The following is a 20,387-nucleotide window of genomic DNA, read 5'->3' as shown; positions in this document are numbered from 1 at the left end:
AGTGAAAGCATTTGGATTCGAAGAATTGCAAGCTCGCATTTTTACCACAGGTCTAGCGAAAGCTGAGAATTAAGCTGTACAATCCAATATTGCACCAACACAGAGTGGAACCCGCGCAGGATCTCGTCCTCCAACCGAAGCTGAGATGGTCGCGTTAGAAGAATACGCGGCCATCAACAAGGGGTATTTCGATTCGTCGGAGGACGACGTGATGAAGTCAAATTAGAATTTATTCTGCGAGGCTCACCGTCTCACCGGCGAGAAGTGGTCGCAGCCACCGCAACAATATAAACAATTAACGCCCCCCATCTCATCGAGGCGCCGTAAAATTATGGAACGTTGCCCGGTCCGCGGCTATAAAATGGTTGGGGAGCACTGCTGTTAAGCACAAGTGAAAGCTTTCGGATTCGAAGAATTGCAAGCTCATATTATCACCACAGGTCTAGCGAAAGCTGAGAATAAAGCTGTGCAGCCCAATATTGCACCAACACAGAGTGGATCCACGCGCAGGATCTCGTTCTCCAAACGAAGCTGAGATGGTCACGTTCGAAGTATACGCGGCCATCAACAAAGGGTACTTCGATTCATCGGTGGATAACGTGATGAATTATAATAGGAATTTATTCTGCGCGGCTCACCGTCTCACCGGCGAGAAGTGGTCGGAGCCACCGCAACAATATAAACAATTAACGCCCCCCATCTCATCGAGGCGCCGTGAAATTATGAAACGTTGCCCGGTCCGCGGCTATAAAATGGTTGGGGAGCTCTGCTGTAAAGCACAAGTGAAATCTTTTTGATTCGAAGAATTGCAAGCTCATATTATCACCACTGGTCTAACGAAATGTGCGAATTAAGCTGAACTACCCAATATTGCACCAACACAGAGTGGAACCACGCGCAGGATCTCGTTTTGCAACCGTAGCAGAGATGGACCCGTTCGAAGAATACGCGACCATCCACAAAGGGTATTTCGATTCGTCGGAGCACGACGTGATGAAGTCAAATTAGAATTTATTCTGCGAGGCTCACCGTCTCACCGGCGAGAAGTGGTCGAAGCCACCGCAACAATATAAACAATTAACGCCCCCCATCTCATCGAGGCGCCGTAAAATTATGGAACGTTGCCCGGTCCGCGGCTATAAAATGGTTGGGGCGCACTGCTGTAAAGCACAAGTAAAAGCTTTTTGATTCGAAGAATTGCAAGCTCATAATATCAGCACTGGTCTAGCGAAACCAGAGAATTAAGCTGTACAATCCAATATTGCACCAACACAGAGTGGAAACCGCGCACGATTTCGTTCTCCAACCGAAGCTGAGATGGACCCATTCGAAGAATACGCGACCATCCACAAAGGGTATTTCGATTCGTCGGAGCACGACGTGATGAAGTAAAATTGGAATTTATTCTGCGAGGCTCACCGTCTCACCGGCGAGAAGTGGTCGAAGCCACCGTAACAATAGAAACAATTGCCGCCCCCCCCTCATCGAGGCGCCGTAAAATTATCAAACTTTGCCCTGTCCGCGGCTATAAAATGGTTGGGGAGCACTGCTGTTAAGCACAAGTGAAAGCTTTTGGATTCGAAGAATTGCATGCTCGAATTTTCACCACAGGTCTAGCGAAACCTGAGAATAAAGCTGTGCAGCCCAATATTGCACCAACACAGAGTGGATCGACGCGCAGGATCTCGTTCGCCAAACGAAACTGAGATGGTCGCGTTCGAAGAATACGCGGCCATCAACAAAGGGTATTTCGATTCGTCGGAGGACGACGTGATGAATTATAATAGGAATTTATTCTGCGCGGCTCACCGTCTCACCGGCGAGAAGTGGTCGAAGCCACCGCAACAATATAAACAATTAACGCCCCCCATCTCATCGAGGCGCCGTGAAATTATGAAACGTTGCCCGGTCCGCGGCTATAAAATGGTTGGGGAGCACTGCTGTAAAGCACAAGTGAAAGCTTTTTGATTCGAAGAATTGCAAGCTCATATTATCACCACAGGTCTAGCGAAAGCTGAGAATAAACCTGTGCAGCCCAATATTGCACCAACGCAGAGTGGATCCACGCGCAGGATCTCGTTCTCCAAACGAAGCTGAGATGGTCGCGTTCGAAGAATATGGGGCCATCAACAAAGGGTATTTCGATTCGTCGGAGGACGACGTGATGAATTATAATAGGAATTTATTCTGCGCGGCTCACCGTCTCACCGGCGAGAAGTGGTCGAAGCCACCGCAACAATATAAACAATTAACGCCCCCCATCTCATCGAGGCGCCGTGAAATTATGAAACGTTGCCCGGTCCGCGGCTATAAAATGGTTGGGGAGCACTGCTGTAAAGCACAAGTGAAATCTTTTTGATTCGAAGAATTGCAAGCTCATATTATCACCACTGGTCTAACGAAATGAGCGAATTAAGCTGAACAACCCAATATTGCACCAACACAGAGTGGAACCACGCGCACGATCTCGTTCTGCAACCGTAGCAGAGATGGACCCGTTCGAAGAATACGCGACCATCCACAATGGGTATTTCGATTCGTCGGAGCACGACGTGATGAAGTAAAATTGGAATTTATTCTGCGAGGCTCACCGTCTCACCGGCGAGAAGTGGTCGAAGCCACCGTAACAATAGAAACAATTGCCGCCCCCCCCCTCATCGAGGCGCCGTGAAATTATCAAACTTTGCCCTGTCCGCGGCTATAAAATGGTTGGGGAGCACTGCTGTTAAGCACAAGTGAAAGCTTTTGGATTCGAAGAATTGCATGCTCGAATTTTCACGACAGGTCTAGCGAAACCTGAGAATAAAGCTGTGCAGCCCAATATTGCACCAACACAGAGTGGATCGACGCGCAGGATCTCGTTCGCCACCCGAAGCTGAGATGGTCGCGTTCGAAGAATACGCGGCCATCAACAAAGGGTATTTCGATTCGTCGGAGGACGACGTGATGAATTATAATAGGAATTTATTCTGCGCGGCTCACCGTCTCACCGGCGAGAAGTGGTCGAAGCCACCGCAACAATATAAACAATTAACGCCCCCCATCTCATCGAGGCGCCGTGAAATTATGAAACGTTGCCCGGTCCGCGGCTATAAAATGGTTGGGGAGCACTGCTGTAAAGCACAAGTGAAATCTTTTTGATTCGAAGAATTGCAAGCTCATATTATCACCATTGGTCTAACGAAATGAGCGAATTAAGCTGAACAACCCAATATTGCACCAACACAGAGTGGAACCACGCGCACGATCTCGTTCTGCAACCGTAGCAGAGATGGACCCGTTCGAAGAATACGCGACCATCCACCAAGGGTATTTCGATTCGTCGGAGCACGACGTGATGAAGTCAAATTAGAATTTATTCTGCGAGGCTCACCGTCTCACCGGCGAGAAGTGGTCGAAGCCACCGTAACAATAGAAACAATTGCCGCCCCCCCCTCATCGAGGCGCCGTAAAATTATAAAACTTTGCCCTGTCCGCGGCTATAAAATGGTTGGGGAGCACTGCTGTTAAGCACAAGTGAAAGCTTTTGGATTCGAAGAATTGCAAGCTCGCGTTTTCACCACTGGTCTAGCGAAACCTGAGAATAAAGCTGTGCAGCCCAATATAGCACCAACACAGAGTGGATCCACGCACAGGATCTCGTTCTCCTACCGAAGCTGAGATGGTCGCGTTCGAAGAATACGCGGCCATCAACAAAGGGTATTTCGATTCGTTGGAGGACGACCTGATGTATTATAATAGGAATTTATTCTGCGCGGCTCACCGTCTCACCGGCGAGAAGTGGTCGAAGCCACCGCAACAATATAAACAATTAACGCCCCCCATCTCATCGAGGCGCCGTAAAATTATGGAACGTTGCCCGGTCCGCGGCTATAAAATGGTTGGGGAGCACTGCTGTAAAGCACAAGTGAAAGCTTTTTGATTCGAAGAATTGCAAGCTCATATTATCACCACAGGTCTAGCGAAAGCTGAGAATAAACCTGTGCAGCCCAATATTGCACCAACGCAGAGTGGATCCACGCGCAGGATCTCGTTCTCCAAACGAAGCTGAGATGGTCGCGTTCGAAGAATACGGGGCCATCAACAAAGGGTATTTCGATTCGTCGGAGGACGACGTGATGAATTATAATAGGAATTTATTCTACGCGGCTCACCGTCTCACCGGCGAGAAGTGGTCGAAGCCACCGCAACAATATAAACAATTAACGCCCCCCATCTCATCGAGGCGCCGTGAAATTATGAAACGTTGCCCGGTCCGCGGCTATAAAATGGTTGGGGAGCACTGCTGTAAAGCACAAGTGAAAGCTTTTTGATTCGAAGAATTGCAAGCTCATATTATCACCACTGGTCTAACGAAATGAGCGAATTAAGCTGAACAACCCAATATTGCACCAACACAGAGTGGAACCACGCGCACGATCTCGTTCTGCAACCGTAGCAGAGATGGACCCGTTCGAAGAATACGCGACCATCCACAATGGGTATTTCGATTCGTCGGAGCACGACGTGATGAAGTAAAATTGGAATTTATTCTGCGAGGCTCACCGTCTCACCGGCGAGAAGTGGTCGAAGCCACCGTAACAATAGAAACAATTGCCGCCCCCCCCCTCATCGAGACGCCGTAAAATTATCAAACTTTGCCCTGTCCGCGGCTATAAAATGGTTGGGGAGCACTGCTGTTAAGCACAAGTGAAAGCTTTTGGATTCGAAGAATTGCATGCTCGAATTTTCACCACAGGTCTAGCGAAACCTGAGAATAAAGCTGTGCAGCCCAATATTGCACCAACACAGAGTGGATCCACGCACAGGATCTCGTTCTCCAAACGAAGCTGAGATGGTCGCGTTCGAAGAATACGCGGCCATCAACAAAGGGTATTTCGATTCGTTGGAGGACGACGTGATGTATTATAATAGGAATTTATTCTAAGCGGCTCACCGTCTCACCGGCGAGAAGTGGTCGAAGCCACCGCAACAATATAAACAATTAACGCCCCCCATCTAATCGAGGCGCCGTAAAATTATGGAACGTTGCCCGGTCCGCGGCTATAAAATGGTTGGGGAGCACTGCTGTAAAGCACAAGTGAAAGATTTTTGATTCGAAGAATTGCAAGCTCATATTATCACCACAGGTCTAGCGAAACCAGAGAATTAAGCTGTACAATCCAATATTGCACCAACACAGAGTGGAACCCGCGCACGATTTCGTTCTCCAACCGAAGCTGAGATGGTCGCGTTCGAAGAATACGCGGCCATCAATAAACGGTATTTCGATTCGTCGGAGGACGACGTGATGAAGTATAATAGGAATTTATTTTGCGAGGCTCACCGTCTCACCGGCGAGAAGTGGTCGAAGCCACCGTAACAATAGAAACAATTGCCGCCCCCCCCCCTCATCGAGGCGCCGTAAAATTATCAAACTTTGCCCTGTCCGCGGCTATAAAATGGTTGGGGAGCACTGCTGTTAAGCACAAGTGAAAGCTTTTGGATTCGAAGAATTGCAAGCTCGCGTTTTCACCACTGGTCTAGCGAAACCTGAGAATAAAGCTGTGCAGCCCAATATAGCACCAACACAGAGTGGATCCACGCACAGGATCTCGTTCTCCTACCGAAGCTGAGATGGTCGCGTTCGAAGAATACGCGGCCATCAACAAAGGGTATTTCGATTCGTTGGAGGACGACCTGATGTATTATAATAGGAATTTATTCTGCGCGGCTCACCGTCTCACCGGCGAGAAGTGGTCGAAGCCACCGCAACAATATAAACAATTAACGCCCCCCATCTCATCGAGGCGCCGTAAAATTATGGAACGTTGCCCGGTCCGCGGCTATAAAATGGTTGGGGAGCACTGCTGTAAAGCACAAGTGAAAGCTTTTTGATTCGAAGAATTGCAAGCTCGCGTTTTCACCACAGGTCTAGCGAAAGCTGAGAATAAACCTGTGCAGCCCAATATTGCACCAACGCAGAGTGGATCCACGCGCAGGATCTCGTTCTCCAAACGAAGCTGAGATGGTCGCGTTCGAAGAATACGGGGCCATCAACAAAGGGTATTTCGATTCGTCGGAGGACGACGTGATGAATTATAATAGGAATTTATTCTGCGCGGCTCACCGTCTCACCGGCGAGAAGTGGTCGAAGCCACCGCAACAATATAAACAATTAACGCCCCCCATCTCATCGAGGCGCCGTGAAATTATGAAACGTTGCCCGGTCCGCGGCTATAAAATGGTTGGGGAGCACTGCTGTAAAGCACAAGTGAAAGCTTTTTGATTCGAAGAATTGCAAGCTCATATTATCACCACAGGTCTAGCGAAAGCTGAGAATAAACCTGTACAGCCCAATATTGCACCAACGCAGAGTGGATCCACGCGCAGGATCTCGTTCTCCAAACGAAGCTGAGATGGTCGCGTTCGAAGAATACGGGGCCATCAACAAAGGGTATTTCGATTCGTCGGAGGACGACGTGATGAATTATAATAGGAATTTATTCTGCACGGCTCACCGTCTCACCGGCGAGAAGTGGTCGAAGCCACCGCAACAATATAAACAATTAACGCCCCCCATCTCATTGAGGCGCCGTGAAATTATGAAACGTTGCCCGGTCCGCGGCTATAAAATGGTTGGGGAGCACTGCTGTAAAGCACAAGTGAAATCTTTTTGATTCGAAGAATTGCAAGCTCATATTATCACCACTGGTCTAACGAAATGAGCGAATTAAGCTGAACAACCCAATATTGCACCAACACAGAGTGGAACCACGCGCACGATCTCGTTCTGCAACCGTAGCAGAGATGGACCCGTTCGAAGAATACGCGACCATCCACAATGGGTATTTCGATTCGTCGGAGCACGACGTGATGAAGTAAAATTGGAATTTATTCTGCGAGGCTCACCGTCTCACCGGCGAGAAGTGGTCGAAGCCACCGTAACAATAGAAACAATTGCCGCCCCCCCCCCTCATCGAGACGCCGTAAAATTATCAAACTTTGCCCTGTCCGCGGCTATAAAATGGTTGGGGAGCACTGCTGTTAAGCACAAGTGAAAGCTTTTGGATTCGAAGAATTGCATGCTCGAATTTTCACCACAGGTCTAGCGAAACCTGAGAATAAAGCTGTGCAGCCCAATATTGCACCAACACAGAGTGGATCGACGCGCAGGATCTCGTTCGCCAACCGAAGCTGAGATGGTCGCGTTCGAAGAATACGCGGCCATCAACAAAGGGTATTTCGATTCGTCGGAGGACGACGTGATGAATTATAATAGGAATTTATTCTGTGCGGCTCACCGTCTCACCGGCGAGAAGTGGTCGAAGCCACCGCAACAATATAAACAATTAACGCCCCCCATCTCATCGAGGCGCCGTGAAATTATGAAACGTTGCCCGGTACGCGGCTATAAAATGGTTGGGGAGCACTGCTGTAAAGCACAAGTGAAATCTTCTTGATTCGAAGAATTGCAAGCTCATATTATCACCACTGGTCTAACGAAATGTGCGAATTAAGCTGAACAACCCAATATTGCACCAACACAGAGTGGAACCACGCGCACGATCTCGTTCTGCAACCGTAGCAGAGATGGAGCCGTTCGAAGAATACGCGACCATCCACAAAGGGTATTTCGATTCGTCGGAGCACGACGTGATGAAGTAAAATTGGAATTTATTCTGCGAGGCTCACCGTCTCACCGGCAAGAAGTGGTCGAAGCCATCGTAACAATAGAAACAATTGCCGCCCCCCCCCCTCATCGAGGCGCCGTAAAATTATCAAACTTTGCCCTGTCCGCGGCTATAAAATGGTTGGGGAGCACTGCTGTTAAGCACAAGTGAAAGCTTTTGGATTCGAAGAATTGCAAGCTCGCGTTTTCACCACTGGTCTAGCGAAACCTGAGAATAAAGCTGTGCAGCCCAATATTGCACCAACACAGAGTGGATCCACGCACAGGATCTCGTTCTCCAAACGAAGCTGAGATGGTCGCGTTCGAAGAATACGCGGCCATCAACAAAGGGTATTTCGATTCGTTGGAGGACGACGTGATGTATTATAATAGGAATTTATTCTAAGCGGCTCACCGTCTCACCGGCGAGAAGTGGTCGAAGCCACCGCAACAATATAAACAATTAACGCCCCCCATCTAATCGAGGCGCCGTAAAATTATGGAACGTTGCCCGGTCCGCGGCTATAAAATGGTTGGGGTGCACTGCTGTAAAGCACAAGTGAAAGATTTTTGATTCGAAGAATTGCAAGCTCATATTATCAGCACTGGTCTAGCGAAACCAGAGAATTAAGCTGTACAATCCAATATTGCACCAACACAGAGTGGAACCCGCGCACGATTTCGTTCTCCAACCGAAGCTGAGATGGTCGCGTTCGAAGAATACGCGGCCATCAATAAACGGTATTTCGATTCGTCGGAGGACGACGTGATGAAGTATAATAGGAATTTATTTTGCGAGGCTCACCGTCTCACCGGCGAGAAGTGGTCGAAGCCACCGCAACAATATAAACAATTAACGCCCCCCATCTCATCGAGGCGCCGTAAAATTATGGAACGTTGCCCGGTCCGCGGCTGTAAAATGGTTGGGGAGCACTGCTGTAAAGCACAAGTGAAAGCTTTTTGATTCGAAGAATTGCAAGCTCATATTATCACCACAGGTCTAGCGAAAGCTGAGAATAAACCTGTGCAGCCCAATATTGCACCAACGCAGAGTGGATCCACGCGCAGGATCTCGTTCTCCAACCGAAGCTGAGATGGTCGCGTTAGAAGAATACGCGGCCATCAACAAAGGGTATTTCGATTCGTCGGAGGACGACGTGATAAAGTAAAATTGGAATTTATTCTGCGCGGCTCACCGTCTCACCAGCGAGAAGTGGTCGAAGCCACCGCAACAATATAAACAATTAACGCCCCCCATTTCATCGAGCCGCCGTAAAATTATCAAACGTTGCCCGGTCCGCGGCTATAAAATGGTTGGGGAGCACTGCTGTAAAGCACAAGTGAAAGCTTTTTGATTCGAAGAATTGCAAGCTCATATTATCACCACAGGTCTAGCGAAAGCTGAGAATAAAGCTGTGCAGCCCAATATTGCACCAACACAGAGTGGATCCACGCGCAGGATCTCGTTCTCCAAACGAAGCTGAGATGGTCACGTTCGAAGTATACGCGGCCATCAACAAAGGGTATTTCGATTCGTCGGAGGACGACGTGATGTATTATAATAGGAATTTATTTTGCGCGGCTCACCGTCTCACCGGCGAGAAGTGGTCGAAGTCACCGCAACAATATAAACAATTAACGCCCCTCCCCCCTCATCGAGGCGCCGTAAAATTCTCAAACTTTGCCCGGTCCGCGGCTATAAAATGGTTGGGGAGCACTGCTGTTAAGCACAAGTGAAAGCATTTGGATTCGAAGAATTGCTAGCTCGCATTTTTACCACAGGTCTAGCGAAACCTGAGAATTAAGCTGTACAATCCAATATGGCACCAACACAGAGTGGAACCCGCGCAGGATCTCGTTCTCCAACCGAAGCTGAGATGGTCGCGTTAGAAGAATACGCGGCCATCAACAAAGGGTATTTCGATTCGTCGGAGGACGACATGATGAATTATAATAGGAATTTATTCTGCGCGGCTCACCGTCTCACCGGCGAGAAGTGGACGAAGACACCGCAACAATATAAACAATTAACGCCCCCCCATCTCATCGAGGCGCCGTAAAATTATGGAACGTTGCCCGGCCCGAGGCTATAAAATGGTTGTGGAGCACTGCTGTCAAGCACAAGTGAAAGCTTTTTGATTCGAAGAATTGCAAGCTCTTATTATCACCACTGGTCTAACGAAATGAGCGAATTAAGCTGAACAACCCAATATTGCACCAACACAGAGTGGAACCACGCGCACGATCTCGTTCTGCAACCGTAGCAGAGATGGACCCGTTCGAAGAATACGCGACCATCCACAATGGGTATTTCGATTCGTCGGAGCACGACGTGATGAAGTAAAATTGGAATTTATTCTGCGCGGCTCACCGTCTCACCAGCGAGAAGTGGTCGAAGCCACCGCAACAATATAAACATTTAACGCCCCTCATTTCATCGAGCCGCCGTAAAATTATCAAACGTTGCCCGGTCCGCGGCTATAAAATGGTTGGGGAGCACTGCTGTAAAGCACAAGTAAAAGCTTTTTGATTCGAAGAATTGCAAGCTCATAATATCAGCACTGGTCTAGCGAAACCAGAGAATTAAGCTGTACAATCCAATATTGCACCAACATAGAGTGGAACCCGCGCACGATTTCGTTCTCCAACCGAAGCTGAGATGGACCCGTTCGAAGAATACGCGACCATCCACAAAGGGTATTTCGATTCGTCGGAGCACGACGTGATGAAGTAAAATTGGAATTTATTCTGCGAGGCTCACCGTCTCACCGGCGAGAAGTGGTCGAAGCCACCGCAACAATATAAACAATTAACGCCCCCCATCTCATCGAGGCGCCGTGAAATTATGAAACGTTGCCCGGTCCGCGGCTATAAAATGGTTGGGGAGCACTGCTGTAAAGCACAAGTGAAATCTTTTTGATTCGAAGAATTGCAAGCTCATATTATCACCACTGGTCTAACGAAATGAGCGAATTAAGCTGAACAACCCAATATTGCACCAACACAGAGTGGAACCACGCGCACGATCTCGTTCTGCAACCGTAGCAGAGATGGAGCCGTTCGAAGAATACGCGACCATCCACAATGGGTATTTCGATTCGTCGGAGCACGACGTGATGAAGTAAAATTGGAATTTATTCTGCGAGGCTCACCGTCTCACCGGCAAGAAGTGGTCGAAGCCATCGTAACAATAGAAACAATTGCCGCCCCCCCCCCTCATCGAGGCGCCGTAAAATTATCAAACTTTGCCCTGTCCGCGGCTATAAAATGGTTGGGGAGCACTGCTGTTAAGCACAAGTGAAAGCTTTTGGATTCGAAGAATTGCAAGCTCGCGTTTTCACCACTGGTCTAGCGAAACCTGAGAATAAAGCTGTGCAGCCCAATATTGCACCAACACAGAGTGGATCCACGCACAGGATCTCGTTCTCCAAACGAAGCTGAGATGGTCGCGTTCGAAGAATACGCGGCCATCAACAAAGGGTATTTCGATTCGTTGGAGGACGACGTGATGTATTATAATAGGAATTTATTCTAAGCGGCTCACCGTCTCACCGGCGAGAAGTGGTCGAAGCCACCGCAACAATATAAACAATTAACGCCCCCCATCTAATCGAGGCGCCGTAAAATTATGGAACGTTGCCCGGTCCGCGGCTATAAAATGGTTGGGGTGCACTGCTGTAAAGCACAAGTGAAAGATTTTTGATTCGAAGAATTGCAAGCTCATATTATCAGCACTGGTCTAGCGAAACCAGAGAATTAAGCTGTACAATCCAATATTGCACCAACACAGAGTGGAACCCGCGCACGATTTCGTTCTCCAACCGAAGCTGAGATGGTCGCGTTCGAAGAATACGCGGCCATCAATAAACGGTATTTCGATTCGTCGGAGGACGACGTGATGAAGTATAATAGGAATTTATTTTGCGAGGCTCACCGTCTCACCGGCGAGAAGTGGTCGAAGCCACCGTAACAATAGAAACAATTGCCGCCCCCCCCCTCATCGAGGCGCCGTAAAATTATCAAACTTTGCCCTGTCCGCGGCTATAAAATGGTTGGGGAGCACTGCTGTTAAGCACAAGTGAAAGCTTTTGGATTCGAAGAATTGCAAGCTCGCGTTTTCACCACTGGTCTAGCGAAACCTGAGAATAAAGCTGTGCAGCCCAATATAGCACCAACACAGAGTGGATCCACGCACAGGATCTCGTTCTCCTACCGAAGCTGAGATGGTCGCGTTCGAAGAATACGCGGCCATCAACAAAGGGTATTTCGATTCGTTGGAGGACGACCTGATGTATTATAATAGGAATTTATTCTGCGCGGCTCACCGTCTCACCGGCGAGAAGTGGTCGAAGCCACCGCAACAATATAAACAATTAACGCCCCCCATCTCATCGAGGCGCCGTAAAATTATGGAACGTTGCCCGGTCCGCGGCTATAAAATGGTTGGGGAGCACTGCTGTAAAGCACAAGTGAAAGCTTTTTGATTCGAAGAATTGCAAGCTCATATTATCACCACAGGTCTAGCGAAAGCTGAGAATAAACCTGTGCAGCCCAATATTGCACCAACGCAGAGTGGATCCACGCGCAGGATCTCGTTCTCCTACCGAAGCTGAGATGGTCGCGTTCGAAGAATACGCGGCCATCAACAAAGGGTATTTCGATTCGTTGGAGGACGACCTGATGTATTATAATAGGAATTTATTCTGCGCGGCTCACCGTCTCACCGGCGAGAAGTGTTCGAAGCCACCGCAACAATATAAACAATTAACGCCCCCCATCTCATCGAGGCGCCGTGAAATTATGAAACGTTGCCCGGTCCGCGGCTATAAAATGGTTGGGGAGCACTGCTGTAAAGCACAAGTGAAAGCTTTTTGATTCGAAGAATTGCAAGCTCATATTATCACCACAGGTCTAGCGAAAGCTGAGAATAAACCTGTGCAGCCCAATATTGCACCAACGCAGAGTGGATCCACGCGCAGGATCTCGTTCTCCAAACGAAGCTGAGATGGTCGCGTTCGAAGAATACGGGGCCATCAACAAAGGGTATTTCGATTCGTCGGAGGACGACGTGATGAATTATAATAGGAATTTATTCTGCACGGCTCACCGTCTCACCGGCGAGAAGTGGTCGAAGCCACCGCAACAATATAAACAATTAACGCCCCCCATCTCATCGAGGCGCCGTGAAATTATGAAACGTTGCCCGGTCCGCGGCTATAAAATGGTTGGGGAGCGCTGCTGTAAAGCACAAGTGAAATCTTTTTGATTCGAAGAATTGCAAGCTCATATTATCACCACTGGTCTAACGAAATGAGCGAATTAAGCTGAACAACCCAATATTGCACCAACACAGAGTGGAACCACGCGCACGATCTCGTTCTGCAACCGTAGCAGAGATGGACCCGTTCGAAGAATACGCGACCATCCACAATGGGTATTTCGATTCGTCGGAGCACGACGTGATGAAGTAAAATTGGAATTTATTCTGCGAGGCTCACCGTCTCACCGGCGAGAAGTGGTCGAAGCCACCGTAACAATAGAAACAATTGCCGCCCCCCCCCTCATCGAGGCGCCGTAAAATTATCAAACTTTGCCCTGTCCGCGGCTATAAAATGGTTGGGGAGCACTGCTGTTAAGCACAAGTGAAAGCTTTTGGATTCGAAGAATTGCATGCTCGAATTTTCACCGCAGGTCTAGCGAAACCTGAGAATAAAGCTGTGCAGCCCAATATTGCACCAACACAGAGTGGATCCACGCACAGGATCTCGTTCTCCTACCGAAGCTGAGATGGTCGCGTTCGAAGAATACGCGGCCATCAACAAAGGGTATTTCGATTCGTTGGAGGACGACCTGATGTATTATAATAGGAATTTATTCTGCGCGGCTCACCGTCTCACCGGCGAGAAGTGGTCGAAGCCACCGCAACAATATAAACAATTAACGCCCCCCATCTCATCGAGGCGCCGTAAAATTATGGAACGTTGCCCGGTCCGCGGCTATAAAATGGTTGGGGAGCACTGCTGTAAAGCACAAGTGAAAGCTTTTTGATTCGAAGAATTGCAAGCTCATATTATCACCACAGGTCTAGCGAAAGCTGAGAATAAACCTGTGCAGCCCAATATTGCACCAACGCAGAGTGGATCCACGCGCAGGATCTCGTTCTCCTACCGAAGCTGAGATGGTCGCGTTCGAAGAATACGCGGCCATCAACAAAGGGTATTTCGATTCGTTGGAGGACGACCTGATGTATTATAATAGGAATTTATTCTGCGCGGCTCACCGTCTCACCGGCGAGAAGTGTTCGAAGCCACCGCAACAATATAAACAATTAACGCCCCCCATCTCATCGAGGCGCCGTGAAATTATGAAACGTTGCCCGGTCCGCGGCTATAAAATGGTTGGGGAGCACTGCTGTAAAGCACAAGTGAAAGCTTTTTGATTCGAAGAATTGCAAGCTCATATTATCACCACAGGTCTAGCGAAAGCTGAGAATAAACCTGTGCAGCCCAATATTGCACCAACGCAGAGTGGATCCACGCGCAGGATCTCGTTCTCCAAACGAAGCTGAGATGGTCGCGTTCGAAGAATACGGGGCCATCAACAAAGGGTATTTCGATTCGTCGGAGGACGACGTGATGAATTATAATAGGAATTTATTCTGCGCGGCTCACCGTCTCACCGGCGAGAAGTGGTCGAAGCCACCGCAACAATATAAACAATTAACGCCCCCCATCTCATCGAGGCGCCGTGAAATTATGAAACGTTGCCCGGTCCGCGGCTATAAAATGGTTGGGGAGCACTGCTGTAAAGCACAAGTGAAAGCTTTTTGATTCGAAGAATTGCAAGCTCATATTATCACCACAGGTCTAGCGAAAGCTGAGAATAAACCTGTGCAGCCCAATATTGCACCAACGCAGAGTGGATCCACGCGCAGGATCTCGTTCTCCAAACGAAGCTGAGATGGTCGCGTTCGAAGAATACGGGGCCATCAACAAAGGGTATTTCGATTCGTCGGAGGACGACGTGATGAATTATAATAGGAATTTATTCTGCACGGCTCACCGTCTCACCGGCGAGAAGTGGTCGAAGCCACCGCAACAATATAAACAATTAACGCCCCCCATCTCATCGAGGCGCCGTGAAATTATGAAACGTTGCCCGGTCCGCGGCTATAAAATGGTTGGGGAGCGCTGCTGTAAAGCACAAGTGAAATCTTTTTGATTCGAAGAATTGCAAGCTCATATTATCACCACTGGTCTAACGAAATGAGCGAATTAAGCTGAACAACCCAATATTGCACCAACACAGAGTGGAACCACGCGCACGATCTCGTTCTGCAACCGTAGCAGAGATGGACCCGTTCGAAGAATACGCGACCATCCACAATGGGTATTTCGATTCGTCGGAGCACGACGTGATGAAGTAAAATTGGAATTTATTCTGCGAGGCTCACCGTCTCACCGGCGAGAAGTGGTCGAAGCCACCGTAACAATAGAAACAATTGCCGCCCCCCCCCTCATCGAGGCGCCGTAAAATTATCAAACTTTGCCCTGTCCGCGGCTATAAAATGGTTGGGGAGCACTGCTGTTAAGCACAAGTGAAAGCTTTTGGATTCGAAGAATTGCATGCTCGAATTTTCACCGCAGGTCTAGCGAAACCTGAGAATAAAGCTGTGCAGCCCAATATTGCACCAACACAGAGTGGATCCACGCACAGGATCTCGTTCTCCTACCGAAGCTGAGATGGTCGCGTTCGAAGAATACGCGGCCATCAACAAAGGGTATTTCGATTCGTTGGAGGACGACCTGATGTATTATAATAGGAATTTATTCTGCGCGGCTCACCGTCTCACCGGCGAGAAGTGGTCGAAGCCACCGCAACAATATAAACAATTAACGCCCCCCATCTCATCGAGGCGCCGTAAAATTATGGAACGTTGCCCGGTCCGCGGCTATAAAATGGTTGGGGAGCACTGCTGTAAAGCACAAGTGAAAGCTTTTTGATTCGAAGAATTGCAAGCTCATATTATCACCACAGGTCTAGCGAAAGCTGAGAATAAACCTGTGCAGCCCAATATTGCACCAACGCAGAGTGGATCCACGCGCAGGATCTCGTTCTCCTACCGAAGCTGAGATGGTCGCGTTCGAAGAATACGCGGCCATCAACAAAGGGTATTTCGATTCGTTGGAGGACGACCTGATGTATTATAATAGGAATTTATTCTGCGCGGCTCACCGTCTCACCGGCGAGAAGTGTTCGAAGCCACCGCAACAATATAAACAATTAACGCCCCCCATCTCATCGAGGCGCCGTGAAATTATGAAACGTTGCCCGGTCCGCGGCTATAAAATGGTTGGGGAGCACTGCTGTAAAGCACAAGTGAAAGCTTTTTGATTCGAAGAATTGCAAGCTCATATTATCACCACAGGTCTAGCGAAAGCTGAGAATAAACCTGTGCAGCCCAATATTGCACCAACGCAGAGTGGATCCACGCGCAGGATCTCGTTCTCCAAACGAAGCTGAGATGGTCGCGTTCGAAGAATACGGGGCCATCAACAAAGGGTATTTCGATTCGTCGGAGGACGACGTGATGAATTATAATAGGAATTTATTCTGCACGGCTCACCGTCTCACCGGCGAGAAGTGGTCGAAGCCACCGCAACAATATAAACAATTAACGCCCCCCATCTCATCGAGGCGCCGTGAAATTATGAAACGTTGCCCGGTCCGCGGCTATAAAATGGTTGGGGAGCGCTGCTGTAAAGCACAAGTGAAATCTTTTTGATTCGAAGAATTGCAAGCTCATATTATCACCACTGGTCTAACGAAATGAGCGAATTAAGCTGAACAACCCAATATTGCACCAACACAGAGTGGAACCACGCGCACGATCTCGTTCTGCAACCGTAGCAGAGATGGACCCGTTCGAAGAATACGCGACCATCCACAATGGGTATTTCGATTCGTCGGAGCACGACGTGATGAAGTAAAATTGGAATTTATTCTGCGAGGCTCACCGTCTCACCGGCGAGAAGTGGTCGAAGCCACCGTAACAATAGAAACAATTGCCGCCCCCCCCCCTCATCGAGGCGCCGTAAAATTATCAAACTTTGCCCTGTCCGCGGCTATAAAATGGTTGGGGAGCACTGCTGTTAAGCACAAGTGAAAGCTTTTGGATTCGAAGAATTGCATGCTCGAATTTTCACCGCAGGTCTAGCGAAACCTGAGAATAAAGCTGTGCAGCCCAATATTGCACCAACACAGAGTGGATCGACGCGCAGGATCTCGTTCGCCAACCGAAGCTGAGATGGTCGCGTTCGAAGAATACGCGGCCATCAACAAAGGGTATTTCGATTCGTCGGAGGACGACGTGATGAATTATAATAGGAATTTATTCTGCGCGGCTCACCGTCTCACCGGCGAGAAGTGGTCGAAGCCACCGCAACAATATAAACAATTAACGCCCCCCATCTCATCGAGGCGCCGTGAAATTATGAAACGTTGCCCGGTCCGCGGCTATAAAATGGTTGGGGAGCACTGCTGTAAAGCACAAGTGAAATCTTCTTGATTCGAAGAATTGCAAGCTCATATTATCACCACTGGTCTAACGAAATGTGCGAATTAAGCTGAACAACCCAATATTGCACCAACACAGAGTGGAACCACGCGCACGATCTCGTTCTGCAACCGTAGCAGAGATGGAAACGTTCGAAGAATACGCGACCATCCACAAAGGGTATTTCGATTCGTCGGAGCACGACGTGATGAAGTAAAATTGGAATTTATTCTGCGAGGCTCACCGTCTCACCGGCGAGAAGTGGTCGAAGCCATCGTAACAATAGAAACAATTGCCGCCCCCCCCCCTCATCGAGGCGCCGTAAAATTATCAAACTTTGCCCTGTCCGCGGCTATAAAATGGTTGGGGAGCACTGCTGTTAAGCACAAGTGAAAGCTTTTGGATTCGAAGAATTGCAAGCTCGCGTTTTCACCACTGGTCTAGCGAAACCTGAGAATAAAGCTGTGCAGCCCAATATTGCACCAACACTGAGTGGATCCACGCACAGGATCTCGTTCTCCAAACGAAGCTGAGATGGTCGCGTTCGAAGAATACGCGGCCATCAACAAAGGGTATTTCGATTCGTTGGAGGACGACGTGATGTATTATAATAGGAATTTATTCTAAGCGGCTCACCGTCTCACCGGCGAGAAGTGGTCGAAGCCACCGCAACAATATAAACAATTAACGCCCCCCATCTAATCGAGGCGCCGTAAAATTATGGAACGTTGCCCGGTCCGCGGCTATAAAATGGTTGGGGAGCACTGCTGTAAAGCACAAGTGAAATCTTCTTGATTCGAAGAATTGCAAGCTCATATTATCACCACTGGTCTAACGAAATGTGCGAATTAAGCTGAACAACCCAATATTGCACCAACACAGAGTGGAAACGTTCGAAGAATACGCGACCATCCACAAAGGGTATTTCGATACGTCGGAGCACGACGTGATGAAGTAAAATTGGAATTAATCTGCGAGGCTCACCGTCTCACCGGCGAGAAGTGGTCGAAGCCACCGTAACAATAGAAACAATTGCCGCCCCCCCCCCCTCATCGAGGCGCCGTAAAATTATCAAACTTTGCCCTGTCCGCGGCTGTAAAATGGTTGGCGAGCACTGCTGTAAAGCACAAGTGAAAGCTTTTTGATTCGAAGAATTGCAAGTTCATATTATCGCCACAGGTCTAGCGAAAGCTGAGAATAAAGCTGTGCAGCCCAATATTGCACCAACACAGAGTGGATCCACGCGCAGGATCTCGTTCTCCAACCGAAGCTGAGATGGTCGCGTTCGAAGAATACGCGGCCATCAACAAAGGGTATTTCGATTCGTTGGAGGACGACGTGATGTATTATAATAGGAATTTATTCTGCGCGGCTCACCGTCTCACCGGCGAGAAGTGGTCGAAGCCACCGCAACAATATAAACAATTAACGCCCCCCATCTCATCGAGGCGCCGTAAAATTATGGAACGTAGCCCGGTCCGCGGCTATAAAATGGTTGGGGCGCACTGCTGTAAAGCACAAGTGAAAGCTTTTTGATTCGAAGAATTGCAAGCTCATATTATCAGCACTGGTCTAGCGAAAGCTGAGAATAAAGCTGTGCAGCCCAATATTGCACCAACACAGAGTGGATCCACGCGCAGGATCTCGTTCTCCAAACGAAGCTGAGATGGTCACGTTCGAAGTATACGCGGCCATCTACAAAGGGTATTTCGATTCGTCGGAGGACGACGTGATGTATTATAATATGAATTTATTTTGCGCGGCTCACCGTCTCACCGGCGAGAAGTGGTCGAAGTCACCGCAACAATATAAACAATTAACGCCCCTCCCCCCTCATCGAGGCGCCGTAAAATTCTCAAACTTTGCCCGGTCCGCGGCTATAAAATGGTTGGGGAGCACTGCTGTTAAGCACAAGTGAAAGCATTTGGATTTGAAGAATTGCAAGCTCGCATTTTTACCACAGGTCTAGCGAAACCTGAGAATTAAGCTGTACAATCCAATATTGCACCAACACAGAGTGGAACCCGCGCAGGATCTCGTTCTCCAACCGAAGCTGAGATGGTCGCGTTAGAAGAATACGCGGCCATCAACAAAGGGTATTTCGATTCGTCGGAGGACGACGTGATAAAGTAAAATTGGAATTTATTCTGCGCGGCTCACCGTCTCACCAGCGAGAAGTGGTCGAAGCCACCGCAACAATATAAACAATTAACGCCCCCCATTTCATCGAGCCGCCGTAAAATTATCAAACGTTGCCCGGTCCGCGGCTATAAAATGGTTGTGGAGCACTGCTGTAAAGCACAAGTGAAAGCTTTTTGATTCGAAGAATTGCAAGCTCATATTATCACCACAGGTCTAGCGAAAGCTGAGAATAAAGCTGTGCAGCCCAATATTGCACCAACACAGAGTGGATCCACGCGCAGGATCTCGTTCTCCAAACGAAGCTGAGATGGTCACGTTCGAAGTATACGCGGCCATCAACAAAGGGTATTTCGATTCGTCGGAGGACGACGTGATGTATTATAATAGGAATTTATTTTGCGCGGCTCACCGTCTCACCGGCGAGAAGTGGTCGAAGTCACCGCAACAATATAAACAATTAACGCCCCTCCCCCCTCATCGAGGCGCCGTAAAATTCTCAAACTTTGCCCGGTCCGCGGCTATAAAATGGTTGGGGAGCACTGCTGTTAAGCACAAGTGAAAGCATTTGGATTCGAAGAATTGCTAGCTCGCATTTTTACCACAGGTCTAGCGAAACCTGAGAATTAAGCTGTACAATCCAATATGGCACCAACACAGAGTGGAACCCGCGCAGGATCTCGTTCTCCAACCGAAGCTGAGATGGTCGCGTTAGAAGAATACGCGGCCATCAACAAAGGGTATTTCGATTCGTCGGAGGACGACGTGATGAAGTAAAATTGGAATTTATTCTGCGCGGCTCACCGTCTCACCAGCGAGAAGTGGTCGAAGCCACCGCAACAATATAAACAATTAACGCCCCTCATTTCATCGAGCCGCCGTAAAATTATCAAACGTTGCCCGGTCCGCGGCTATAAAATGGTTGGGGAGCACTGCTGTAAAGCACAAGTAAAAGCTTTTTGATTCGAAGAATTGCAAGCTCATAATATCAGCACTGGTCTAGCGAAACCAGAGAATTAAGCTGTACAATCCAATATTGCA

The sequence above is a fragment of the Lasioglossum baleicum genome, unplaced genomic scaffold (assembly GCF_051020765.1).
Source record: "Lasioglossum baleicum unplaced genomic scaffold, iyLasBale1 scaffold0076, whole genome shotgun sequence".
Lineage (NCBI taxonomy): Eukaryota > Metazoa > Arthropoda > Insecta > Hymenoptera > Halictidae > Lasioglossum > Lasioglossum baleicum.
This window is presented reverse-complemented; position numbering follows the sequence as displayed.